Here is a 13931-nt window from a genome sequence, read left to right on the forward strand (position 1 = left end):
CTCCTCTGCCTCATTTTGCACCATATATGGGCTGGATCCAGAGAAGTCCTTTCATTGACTGCACTGGAACTGGCTCTGCCTGTGCACGAGCTACTTGGCAAGGAGGCAGTGAAGCATCACACCCTGTATTATCTACCAAATTAGACAAAAAAACGTGAGTGACTCATTTCAACCTTTTTCATCTCCCCAGGCATTCTTTCTCTTCCTCCCTCTCTTAGACACACATTTACATTTCACCCAGTGCTACCACACTGGAAATTTTGCAGAGATTTGCTGCTTTATGTGAGTCAGTACAGCTCCCACCCCTGCATTTGCTCCTCGGGACCATTCCCAACTAAAGCTCATACAGGGAAAGGACTGGAATTTGGCACAAGCCCTGCAAAGCTGGGATCCAGGCACAGCTCTACCACATCAATCTGCTCAGGGCACTGTACACTTTTCTCTGCTTTCTACCACCTTTCCCAAAGCCTTTCTGGGATCAGAGTGGCTGGAGAGCGGCCAGGCAGAAAGGGACCTGGAGTTACTGGTTGATAGCAGGCTGAACATGAGTCAGCAGTGTGCCCAGGTGGCCAAGAAGGCCAATGGCATCCTGGCCTGCATCAGGCAGAGTGTGGCCAGCAGGAGCAGGGAGGTCATTGTGCCCCTGTGCTCAGCACTGGTTAGGCCACACCTTGAGTCTTGCGTCCAGTTCTGGGCTCCTCAGTTTAAGAAGGACATTGAGACTCTTGAAGGTGTCCAGAGAAGGGCAACAAAGCTGGGGAGGGGTCTGGAGCACAGCCCTGTGAGGAGAGGCTGAGGGAGCTGGGGTTGCTTAGCCTGGAGAAGAGGAGGCTCAGGGGAGACCTTCTTGCTCTCTACAACTCCCTGAAGGGAGGTTGTAGCCAGGTGGGGGTTGGTCTCTTCTCCCAGGCAACCAACACCAGAACAAGAGGACACAGTCTCAAGCTGTGCCAGAGGAGGTTCAGGCTGGATGTTAGGATAAAGTTCTTCACAGAAAGAGAGATTGGCCATTAGAATGTGCTGCCCAGGGAGGTGGTGGAGTCACCATCACTGGAGGTGTTTAAGAAGAGGCTGGATGGGGCTCTTGGTGCCATGGTTTAGTTGATCAGATTGTGCTGGGTGATAGGTTGGACTTGATGATCTCAAAGCTCTTTTCCAACCTGGTCTATTCTATTCTATTCTATTCTATTCTATTCTATTCTATTCTATTCTATTCTATTCTATTCTATTCTATTCTATTCTATTCTATTCTATTCTATTCTATCTCAGCACCCATCTCCCCACTGTCAGAAAGACCAAATTTTGGCTGTGTCTTTGTTCTCTGCTGAGTAAGTTTCCTTCTAATCTCAATAAAGCTTCCAGGATTTGAGCCCAACCAACACAGATAAATCATTTGCTTTGGCCTACACGTCAGCCAATTTAGCCTTGGCAGATTTTCTCCCTCAGAGGTCACTGAGAAGCTGAGATTTACTAAAAAGACTTGCTTTTTCTTGGCTTTGTGGTCAGAATCAAGTCCCTAGGTGACACTCTAACACCTACTGCTCTTTTATGAGGGAAACCACTATGCTTCTGGGAAAAGGTAAGTTCCTGTGGTTTACAAGGCTCTTTCTGCCTCTGATGTCACTGTTATCCTTACCAACTCAAGTAAAGAGTGGGCTGACAACCAGCATTCTGCAAAGGGCAGGGCAGCTGGTTTGAACAAGCTTTCCAGGCTTCACTGTGGATGTCCTGCCAAACATCAAGCCATCAATCACTTGTCTTTTCCTATTGATAATTTGACTCATTTTGCGCTGCAGCTGTGTTCAGAAATTGTTGATTCCATTGCTGAAAACACAATAGGTGGTCGACCTCTGCCTTTGTCTCACCTGAAAAACCACTATAAACCTCTCTCTGGATGTTGGGTGGCTTTCCAGGCTGGGGGGTCTGCTTCTCTATTCAAGTTGTTTGTGCTGATGTCTGATAAACAGCCTGCAGTTAATTCCTGGCCCTGGGCAAGGAATTTGTGGTCTAGGATAGGGAATGCCTGAACTGGGCAAAGTCTAGGCAAGGCCTTTCTCAAACCGATCACAGACTCACAGAATGTTAGGGGTTGGAAGGGACCTCAAAAGATCATCTAACCCAACTGCCCTGCCAGAGCAGCAGGTCTTTTTAACTGGGTTCCCACACTCAACAGACCACTGAGAATTTTCTGACCAATACAGTTATGTGAAGGCCTGAAATGCAAATGAGTCATTTGAGCTCTCCCTGAAGACTTTATGCTTTGACCTGCACCTGCAGAAAAAGGAAAGAAATGTGATGTGCTCTACTGATGATGGGCAAATGAAAACACCCAGAAGCTTTTGCTGTCACAGTTGTTTCTTTCTTTGTAGGAAGATGTGGGGTGAGCCACAACTTCATGCTGTCATTGACACTGAAGATGGCTGCAGGAGAGCCTGACAAGAGAAAGGAAAGCAGCAGCATTTAGAACAGCCAAGACAAGCATGATACACAGAGCATCCATTTTCCCCAGGTAAATCCCTGGTGCCAAGGGACACGTCCTGCCCCTTGGAAGTCAGCTGCAGCTCGCAGGCAATAGTAGCAAGTATGTAGGGAGGGTGGGAGCAGGAGGAATTTACAGCGGTCAGTGCCACTTCAGTGACAGCAGAGGTAATTTGGGTGTCTGTGGTCTCTTCAGCTCCAGTGAAGGTCTTGTGCTTTTGAGAGGCTCATTGTCAGCATCCTACAAACTACAAAGTGTCACCCTGGTAACTCTTAATCCTGCTTCAGCACAGATTGTTCTGTGTGCTCTCTCATCTGCAGCTTTAAGGATGAAGCTGTCACTGGGGAAATGTTCTGATTCCAACACTCTTTAGATAGATTGACACAAAGAAAACATAGTTTATTAAAATGGTGCAAGATGTTGTGATTCCTGTTTGCATGGGAGTTTAAAAACAGGTGTTTGTTTACAGACAGTTGCTGCAATTAAATCAGTGTAGGAACACTCCCCCATGGTGGGTGGAGGAGTGCAAAGTGTGGTATTTCCTGTCTTCACCTTCTGGCTTTCCTGGCTTCTGTGCGTTTAAATAGACCTAATAAAGTGAACATCAACTATTTGCTATTTTAATGAATATCAGACACTTCTTCAACAATAGAGAAAGCTGGGTTTAGGCTTTCTGCATCCCATTGCTGGGCTCTACAAAGCTTGGAAAACATCAAAACCAGCTGAAAATGTCAACAAGGGAGAGAATGTTTCTCTGTGGAGTGGAACTCAGGATCCTCTCTCTGCTTCCAGACCACAGGGGGATGCTTTGCTGCTCCCACAGTCTCTGCAGTGTCTCTGCTGTCCTTGCTGACTTCAGCAGGACTTTGACGGTTTATGGATTTCTTCTTCCAGAGATACCTGGGAAGATCAGCTTCCTACATGCCATCCTGCCATATTTGCACTCCTTTGGACAAACCTCTGCAGATCTATAACCTCTCTCTGCAGAGGCATTTGTGCTGTCCATACTTGCCACAGCCCCCAAGTGGGCACCCTCCTTTTGTGACCTTTGTTACTGCATGAGCCATAGCCTGGCTTCCTTTTCAAAAGGCCTTTGCTAGCAGGAGCTGTGCTTGGCATGCTACAGAAGTGCCTGGTTTAGAAACTTCCTCAGAAACGTTTATTTCAACGAATTCAAAGGTTCTGATTAAGGTATCTTTGCAGCTTCTGTTGAGGTACGTTTTCTTCTTTTCTGTGAGTGGTTTGATGTTTTTTGTCTGCAGGGTTTTTTTCGAGGAGCTCTTGCAGAAGTGGTGTCCGCCTCTAGATGGTGTGTTTTACTCAGCAGAACTTTAGGCCTAGGCCTTTACGTAACTTCTGCTCACTTGTCTGAGGTTACTAACACTCTCCAACCAAAATCACACAGAGTTTAGTATTTCCTGGTTTTCCTAACATGAAAGTCGAGCTGCAGTGCAGTGCAAAACTGATAAAACTATATTCTTTAAATGCCTAAAGCAGGTGTATCATAGGGCAGGTGTGGCTGGACACGTGAGGTATCTACTGTGGAACATACCTACTGTGTAACTGATGGCATTGCATGGCTGGGTTCGGCCCGGTGCCAGCTGAATCAAAACACAATCTGGTTTCTCTAATACAATGTCTCTCTCTTGTGCTTGAATGGAAAGAAAGAGGGGAGGAGCAAAGATGGGTAATACCACAGGGCTGAAATGGTGGTGGTGTTGCAATAACTTACTCCAACCACAGTACTTACATATCTTTCCTCTGGACAGCATAGGATGGGGCAAGAAATATTGGGGGGGGGGGGTGGGGGGGGGTGGAAATCCTTTAGCAAGTGTGTAACATTCCTACAAACTTCTCAAGCTCTTTGAGAGCTGCAGGCTGCTTGGGCAGATGATTCCTGACTGGTTTAAGATAGTTTCTGTGGGGCATGTTGCTGAAAACCATAAAGGAGTCTTCCCAAATCCTGATCAATTAAGACTTTCTATGACACAGATTAAGTGACTCTGATATGATCTTCACATCCCAGGCTCCTTTCAGGACATCATCACAGCAGCTCTAAATATGTAGTATGACAGTTCAGGACAGGCAGTAAAGAAGATGACTCTCAGATCTGTTTCACGGAGGAAGATTACAAGTCCCTGCAGGCTGAATTTGTATCTTAGCAGGCACAACTCTTACCTTGATGGTAAGAGAACAGGAGGCAGAGATTTGCTTTGCTATGGGATGTGCAATAACCAGGGACTTTCACATCACTTGTGTAGGGCTCTGCTGGGCTGTAATACAGACCTTGTAGAATTGCTGTGTGGAAATGTCTTGGAAGAATCAAAATCTGGTGGAGCATCGGACTGATGATTTTATTTGTTACCCGGTTTTCTGATAGTCTGTTTGAGAATGGGCAGCACAGCTGATGCTAATGTGTTTTAATTCTCTAATATTTACTTTCCTGATACCCAGGAGTGTAAGTAATTGATGTGCCCTGGTTAACCAAGTAGCCAAGATACAGTTTGTGACTTACTTGAAACAGAGAGGTTCCTTTTTGAATGTCAGCACTGCCCTACCTGAAGGAACAGCACGAGGTCATTTAACCCCTCAGTTTTGGTCACTTTAGGAAAGAGACAAGGCGAATACAGAGAATTCATATCTCTAGTTCGGGGCTATGGATACTGGTGAGTTGGTTTTGCTGGGGTTTGGGTTGTTTGCTGGTTTTTTGGTTGGTTGGTTGGGTTTTTTGTGGTTTGGTTTGGGGTTGTTGTTGTTTTGTTTTAAGGAAATTGGAAGAACATTTAGTTGTCTTCACTGCTCTTGGGCATAGGAATGGTACAGTGAAACTACCTAGGAGCAGAAAAGAAAGAACCTGCTTGCCCAGCCCAACTGAAAGGCACAGAAAGTAATCAAGTATAATAAATGCTAAAGAAATTAGATCAAAACAATCTGCTGGGCTTTCATAAGCTAGTACATTCTTCATAGCACAGGCAAGGAAATTGCTTGTGCTGACTTCAATGGCTCCAAGATTCTCTCCATGATTTCTGACATGAAATTGCTGCTTCTGGAAGTTTTGGAAAAGGCCTTATATGCATTATGAGTACTATCTCCTGCTTCTGTTTTACATCTCAGCTTAGCAATAGAGCTCCCTTGTAAATAAGGGTTATTTCCACTAAAAGGCTATTATGAAGTTATTTTTGATGCTGAGGCTACAGCCTCAGTTCCCAGGCATGAAAGAATACTTTAGGATATAAATAGCTTTGTTATGTCTGCTTAAACGCCCTGTTTTCTGCAGGAGCAGCCCAGGGAGGAGTGAGAGTGCAACCTGGGCTGCTTCCCTGTGGTGTGAGACATTTCACACGCCACTGGTGGGTCCCTGACAAAAGGCCACCAGACAGGAATTAGGCTTTCATGTGGTTATCACAGGGTGTTGCTAGAGGGTTTCGTTTCACTTTTTACTAGGAGAATTTTCTTCCCGGTTGCTGAGGCCCATAAATGCCATCAGAAGCACCTCTCCTGCAGAGGCCCTCTCTGCTTTTGCTTGAGGTGAGTGGGGCTGAGCAGCCACATGATAATTGCTGGGTCCTGATTTGATGCAATGTTCTCCTTCACTGGTTTCAGAAGCTGGAGGTGGGTGTTGAGATTCATTCCTACATCATTTGGGTTTTTCATTTTTCCAATTGATATCCCCCAATTTTAGCATGGGTGGCAGACATTCCTTGCCACAATGTAGGAGCCATTGGGAAACTGCACTCCAAGCCTTCTGGGAGAGCAACTCTGTCCCACTCCCTTCTTGGGCTCCCGGTCTTCTTCCACCTCCCACTCTATGCTGCCCTCCTAGTCCCTAACAGCCTCCTCCACTTTTGGTCCTTCTGTTCACTCTCTTTGGGACCTGAACCTTTTCTGGCCTCTAACTCTTCTGCAGCCACCACTGCATCCAGGCCTCTAACTATTTTTTTTGACTCCCACCTCTTTTTGGCCCTCTAACATCCCAGTTCCTCCCACTCTACTATTCAGCCTCCCACCCACCACCACGATTTTCCAACTCCTTCTGTATCTCCCAACCCCTCCTGTGCCTCCCAACCCCTCCTAAACTCCCACCCTGGTTTTGGCCTGCCATGCTTGTTTTCAGCTGGCTACCCCTCTGCTAACCTCCCATACCTTTCTGAACTTCCCTCCCTTTTGGATGTCTCTCCCCTTCTGGGCTTGCTATCTTGTTTTCAGTCTACAATCTTATTTTTCTGCCTGCAACCCTGTTTTCAGCCTGGCACCCCTCTTCCACCCCTGTTTCAACCCTTTTCCATCCTCTCACCCCTGTTCAGCCTCTCATCTTTTATTAGCCTTCTACCCCTTCTTGGCTTCTAACCTCCTCTTGGCCTCCCACCCATGTTTTGGAGTTTTGTGAAGGGCAGCACTGCAGCTGGGCTATTTTAGATTCTGGAAAACACACCTGAGAGGCTGTTGATCACATTTTTAAACAGCAGGTTGTTTGCAAGGAAACTGCTGAGAGCGTTTGCACTTGGAATTTAATCAGGCCCAAAATATTCTGAAATGCCACAGCAACAGCATTCTGCTCCGCGTCTGTCAGCCGGGTGTCTGTGCAGGCAAACGTGGGGAGAAGTGGGAGATCTGCTCACACAGCAACATCCCCTCTGCCTTATCATCTTGCTTTCCTGTGTCCCCAGTCTTTTGGCCGTGGCTTAGCATTAGCTATAATTGTAATTTAAGATGAAAAGCTCTTGTGCTCTTGGGAGAGGGTGGTACCTCCCACATCGGTGGTTCTGCGTCACCTGGAGTGGTGACACAGGGCAAGGAGAGCCCAGGAATGGCAGCGTGCAGTGGTCAGGCTCCTCAAAACCTTGGCAGCTTGGGTTAAACCTTCAAAAGGGATGCTTTCAGCCCAAGTGTTGATGCAACATCTTCTGCCCTAAATCCTCCACACATCATTCACAGCTCTTTGCATCACTTTGCCTGGGAACACATTGGCTGTTTTCACCTAGAAGACATTTTGAGTTTCTCCATGCACAAAGAAATGCATTTTCCAAGCCATGCAACGATGGTCAGCTTTCTAAAAAGGCAGTGGTGGGACAAACTGTCTCAGATCTACCCCAGTTTGATCTCAGACTTGTATACATTTCAAGTAATTGGATTCACAGGACAAATCCTAATGTTCTTCCTTCTGTGCCCTCACCTATTGTGACAGCTGAAGGAGGGGAGTTTGATTTGTTACTCCAGCAATACTGACCATTAACCTTGGATCCTCATTTAGGACACTATTTAATGGCAAGCTTTAAAAAGACATCAAAGGAATATTTTGTTATCAGTGATAATCTGAGCCGTTTGTCCTACTCAAGACTTTGGGAGTCAACAACAAAACCCCCAAATAGCTCCTTTTTTGGTACTAGACCCCTACCATCACATCGTATTGTGACATTTTGTGTGATCTCGGTGCTTCTTGGGTGTCTTGCACTCGTTTCTAATAATCTGCCTGGCCTATTCGTTTACTTACTGGTGCTCATGGGATTTAGCTCTGGTTTGGTACTGGAAAGCCTATGAAGCAGGCTGGATCTACCGTTCTAATTATTCCAGTTCAATGGATTAGCCAAACCTGAATTAGGAACTAACGTTTAGCTGCCTCAGAGTGATGAATTCTTGTTATGTAGAGGAATTCATACACACAATTATTTTGTCTTTTCTGGTTTTATTGTCCCAGTCCAAAAGATGGTTTTTTTTGCCCTGGAACCATGTTCTCCTATATTAAGTCTGTCACAGATGAAAAGTCACCTGGCCCTTAACCTTTACCAGTGTCTCTGAATCAACACTGCAGCACTGCAGTTACTTTAAGAATCAGAATTCTGACCAGCCGGGTTCTGCTCCGGGTTCTTTTCCAACACCGGAGGTCTCCACCTCCCTCTTCCCTGGAGAGGAGCCTCAGCTTTGCTGGTGAAGGCTGCAGTGCTCTGGTTGAAAGGTGCAGAACTGAAATCCCAGAAACTCAGCCCTGTTTGCAGTGGACGTGAGGACAAGCAGAGCAGCTGGCTCTGGACAGAGCAGTGCAAAGGGAAGAAGCATGGAGATAGGACATTTGGGTGAGATGCAGTTGCTCCTACAGCCTGAGGGCATCTGCTTCCTTAGTCATGCAGCCAAGATGGCTTGTGCAGGGAATGTGGTTCCTTTATTTCCCTACTGTAGGGTTCCTGGGGTTTTCCTCACTAGGCAATGTCAAAATGAGACAGGCATGGGATGAAAGTGCTTGAAGAAGTGTGTGAGGTGGTGCCAGAGGTCTCACAGGTGACACTTCTTGTTTCTGAGCAAGAGTGGGGGTGGTGTGGGGAAGGGCATTACGTTGTGCTCTCTCAGATGAGTTGAGAAAGGAAGGTCACTAGAAAAGCTGCGTGGCTTGGTGCTGGAGCAGAGCTGTGTGTTGCAGCACACGCAAGGTTTTAAAGCCAAGCTGCGTGCACAGCTCCTCAGCCTCGCCTGGACTTTCTTGTTCTTGCAAATTAAGAAGCTTCATGCAAACCATCATTTCTCAGAGGAGCTGGATCAGGTGCTTGCTCAGGAGGATTCAGTAATTCGTTTTTTAGGCATCTGACCAGAAAGAGAGAGTTATACAAATAAGTTCCTTAGCAGAAAGGTCTTTTCCCAGACAGACTTCCTTTCACCCTCCTTGGTCTCCATCTCCCAGCAGGCGAGCACTGTGCTGCCACTCCCTTGGCATTTTGGAAGGGTGGGCTGATTCCTGTTGCTGTTAAGGGTGAGGGCTGCGCTTCAGTCCCCATGGAAACAATTTGGAGAGTTTTAGAGCTTGTGTAGCGTTGCTGTGCTGTGTTTTGCCTTCCTTTTCACTTCCATCAGGAGGGCTGCAAAGCTTTAATTCATTAATGTTTGAAAAGCACTTTGAGGTCCTTGAAGAAGGTGCTACAGAGCAGCAAAGTGTTATTACCTCAGATTAACTGTTTCTGTTTTGCCCTGGAGTCACAGCTGTGAGTGCTCCTGTGGTTGGTGGAAGCCAGAATAAAGGAGAGAGGTCTTCTTGTAACGATGGCCTCCTAGAGAGTTCTCCTGCTAGCATGGTCTGTGCTGCAGCAAGTGACCTCAGCACCGACGAGTGAAACTTCTGCAACTGCAGTCAGGCAGGGAATACGTTGTGGAAAGCTCAGCAGTCTGATTTACATCGGCAAAATGGATGGAATTCATGAGAGGAAGTGGCACTGCCTGGTTCCTCTGCTCTGGTGTATATCTAGACATGGCAGCCAGCGGGACAGAGAGGGTGAGAGCTTACAGTACTCTGCAGAGCAAGGGAAATGGGGAGCCTCTGCTGCCTTGGATGTGAGGGTCACCCCCAAAAGCTCTGTTAGAAGACATTATTCTCTGTTGTTAGAATATTGAGTCACTTCAGTGGTGTATATCCACTTAATCCAGCTGCAATTAGGAGGCAAATTTCTTCTCCTGACATTGGTGGAATGCAGAACTCTCTAGTATGACTTGGAGCAGATTGCACCCCGATGCTGTGGCAGAGTAATATGACATACTTGTCTGTAAGTCAGGAATGTAACAAGCTACAGCCTAAGGGATTTTACGTTTCTGTTCCCCACCAAATGTCTCAGCACTTTTCAGATATCTGCTACTCTCCAGCCACAGCTACACTCCTGGTAAACCCATTTGCACTTGGGAATCACTGCATAGCTCTGGGTACTTCTGCAATAATGAATGGGGCTCCAGTTTCCCCATCCCTCACTCCTCTCTCTGCTTCCTTGTAGGGGAAACTCCATAGGGTGGGTTTCCTGCAAAATCATCTTCAGCTTGTAGACCCATTGGCCTCTCCAGCTCTCGGAGAGGAGCTTGCAGCTGCTGACTAGGTTTCCTGAGGAGCCTGCCAATGTCTATTTTGTCTGGAATAGCCTTTTCTTTCTTCAGTTCTGCCTTTGTTTTCAGGAGATGGTGCTGCTGGCTTTATGGAACACAAGCCCTATGAGGAGAGGCTGAGGGAGCTGGGGCTGCTTAGCCTGGAGAAGAGGAGACTTAGGGGTGACCTTATCACTCTCTACAACTACCTGAAGGGAGGTTGTAGACAGGCTGATGATGGTCTCTTCTCCCAGGCACCCAGTACCAGAACAAGAGGACACAGTCTCAGGCTGCGCCAGGGGAGGTTCAGGTTGGATGTTAGGAAGAAGTTCTATACAGAAAGAGTGATTGCGCTATGGAATGGGTTGCCCGGGGAGGTGGTGGAGTCGCCGTCATTGAAGGTGTTCAGAAGGAGACTTGACGGGGTGCTTGGTGCCATGGGTTAGCTGTTTGGGTGGGTTGGATTGGTTGATGGGTTGGACACGATGATCTTGAAGGTCTCTTCCAACCTGGTTTGGTTTATTCTAATAAAGGTTTATTCTAATAAAGGTTTATTCTAATTTATTTATTTTATTTTCAATTAGTTGTGCTTTTTTCCTGGAAGTTGCAATTAATAAACACAAGCTAAATATGTACTGTCTGCCTTGTTATAGGTACAAAGAGCCAGGACCACACTGCCCCATCTCTACTCTCAGTTGCAGCAACAATTACAAAAGCCACTTCTAAAGTGTTTGACATTTAAACCGACTCTCTTCCCCTACATACTTTCTCCAGTTTGGAGAGATCAGCTGGAGTCCAACCGTACCAAAAAATGAAGGCATTGATTTCTATCTTGGTCAGGTCCTCTCCTGCAAGGCTATTCAGGCCCCAGGCAAGGGAGAAGAAATGGGGCACAAGCAGGGTGAATGCAGCCAGGAGGGGCCCTTTCTGTCACAGCAGTCTTAGGTCAGCTTGAGTCACCCCCAAGTACACCCTCACTTCATACGCCTCTTCCCCGGGGATATCCCATCCCCTTCCAGCCTCTCCCCTTGCTCCTCCACAGCAGGCACCAGGCTGCACTTTTATGCTCGTTCAGTCTGAGATTCCCCTTCCCCCTTCTGTACATCCTCTTGCTGCTGTTGCTGTGATTCATTAATGCTTCAGATATACCAGTGAATGGAAAAAAACTAACCAAACATCAGGTTGTGCTGCTCTGTACATTTTCTATAGTGACTCACAAGTCTGACCAGATAACTCTCCTCTCACTTAGTCACTCTCTCCCTCCCAGATAGGCTTGTCTGACTCCTCACTTTACTCCTGGCTTATAATTACTCTCTTTTCTTTGCCATTCCCTCTCCAGCCCTTGCACTATGGGAGAGCTTCAGGATGTGAAGTTCTCCCTCTCTGACCTGTTGCATACAATTGAAGAGCAAAGGAAAACACTGACTGCAGCAACTTTGCTTATGGAGAAACCATAAAGCAGAACTGCACTCTCACCACCCCCCCCCTCTGCTCCCCCCCCTCCCCTTTCTCCACTTGGGCTAGGCACAAATTACTTTGTCATTGTAGTGAAACAAATAAGGCTTCATTATCATTACCATCCTGATGGGAGTAAACAAGTTTATTTACACTTGAGCACTGCTGAAGAATAAAGTCGTAGAGAAAAGTTCAGGGTAGGTGGCCTGTCTTTGTCGTTAGGGACGGCTCACACAAAATCACTGCCCGCTCTGCCAGCCGGGCTGCTATTCAGGCAGGCCCGGGTTAAGCAAAGTACGGGCTGTGCTTGTTAAAAGGAGGACCACAACACTTGTAATCATGGGTGGTCACATTTTTATTTAATGATACGTATCCTGCCTTTCTCCAGCATCTGCTCCTAACCCTTTGCCTCCCACTCGCCTGTCCTCATGCCATGACTAATTATGACTCTCCAAGTCACATCTGATAGCAGGTCCAGATGAGCCTAAACCCACTCAACAAGTGATTTTTGTTTTTACAGAATCTTGTTATTAACAGCCTTGAGATTCCAAGGAAGCAAAAAGAGCTCAAAGCATGAAGGGCCCCACATGTGTAATCGCTGGAGTTAAAACAATAATAAAAGGACATCTGCAAACAAACTTGTGGGAAGAAAGGGCTGCAAAGCAGAGCGGCTTCCTTTCTTTCAAGGCCCTCGTGTGGCCCCAGTGATAAATCTGTTGCGACAAGGATACTTCAAAGGCAGAGGTCGAACTCTGCTCTTTCCTGTGTGAGTCTCACAACTCATATCAATAGAGTTACACCCAGGCAGGAGGCTCAGACCTGCTGCTCTGCTCTCACAAGTGCAATGAAAGACAAAGCCAGCCATGACAGGGAAAGCTATCTATTTATCTAGGAGATGACCTTGCTACAATCATGCTACATCAGGAAACATCAATGCCTCTCAGCTTTCCTGCTATTTCTTATAACTAGCCAGTCTGAAGTGTCCATAGCTGGAATATGAGGAAGTTCAAGCTCAGGATTTTTAAACACACACACACCACACACCCCCCATCTACTTGGTGTAATGAAGAGCTGGCAAAAAGGCACAGCTGGCACAGCTGACACAGAGGCAGAATTCACCACTGTTCCCCCAGTACTTTCACCTGCCTGTTGTAAGCGGTTACTTCTTTCTGTGGTCACACATGGAAAGTTTCTCTGCCTGTCTACCAGCACCACTGCCCCCACTAATTTTTGAGTTTATCATCAACTGACATCCTGAAGCCCTTCTCCTTGAGACCACTCACCCAGCCTATATTTGTGCTTGGGATTGCCCTGCCCCATGGTGGTTAACACCAGTCACCTCTTCATTTTCTGTATGCCTCAGCAAGGTCTTCAGAAGGATCTGCTCCATGATCTTGCTGGGCCTATAGTTTCCAGGGTCATCCTTTTCTTCCCTTTTTGAGGATGGGGGCTATGTTTTCCCTTTTCCAGTCAGCAGGGACTTCACCAGATTGCCATGACTTTTTGAATATGATGGACAGTTGTTTGGCAACTTTATCTGCCGGTTCTCTCAGGACCTGTGGGTGGATCTCATTGAGCCCCATGGACTTTTGCACCTTCAGGTTCCTTAGCTGGTCATTAGATGCATTAGTTAGCTGCAACCCATCTCTTTGGTTTCCTTACCAAATCAGAGAAGACATTCTCCTGCCCTGCTGTCATCTTATGCTTCCTTCACCTAAAAAGGGCTAAAACAGTCTATCCTCACATCCCCATCCAAGGCCCAGGGCAGCACTGTAACAGGAAGAGCTCTCACTGATACAGGAGGAGAAGGAGCAACATGAACACGTCACTGCCTGCCCTGGTGCTCCCAGCACTCCCTGCCCCTATTTTAACCTCTGTTTCTAGGTATATTTATTATTCCAGAGGAAACAGCCTGTTGGCTCCATGAGTTATGATAAGATAGAGAGTGATGGGCTTTCAAACTTGCAGCAGCCGGGTTCAGCAAAGAGAACTCAGGTAGCTAAAGATGTAATTCAGCACTGTTGTCACAAGTCTGTGGGAAATAACTTCAGCCAAGCTCCCATAGCTCCTGGGGAAAGGCTGCACAGGAACCAAGCTGAGAGACCACTGGAGACTGTCAGGAAGCTTGGCAATAGCCACAGGGCAAGCCACCCTCCTAGAGAAGTGA

This window comes from Melanerpes formicivorus, unplaced genomic scaffold, assembly GCF_026170545.1.
Source record: "Melanerpes formicivorus ecotype bairdi unplaced genomic scaffold, bMelFor1.0.p_v2 SCAF_10, whole genome shotgun sequence".
Lineage (NCBI taxonomy): Eukaryota > Metazoa > Chordata > Aves > Piciformes > Picidae > Melanerpes > Melanerpes formicivorus.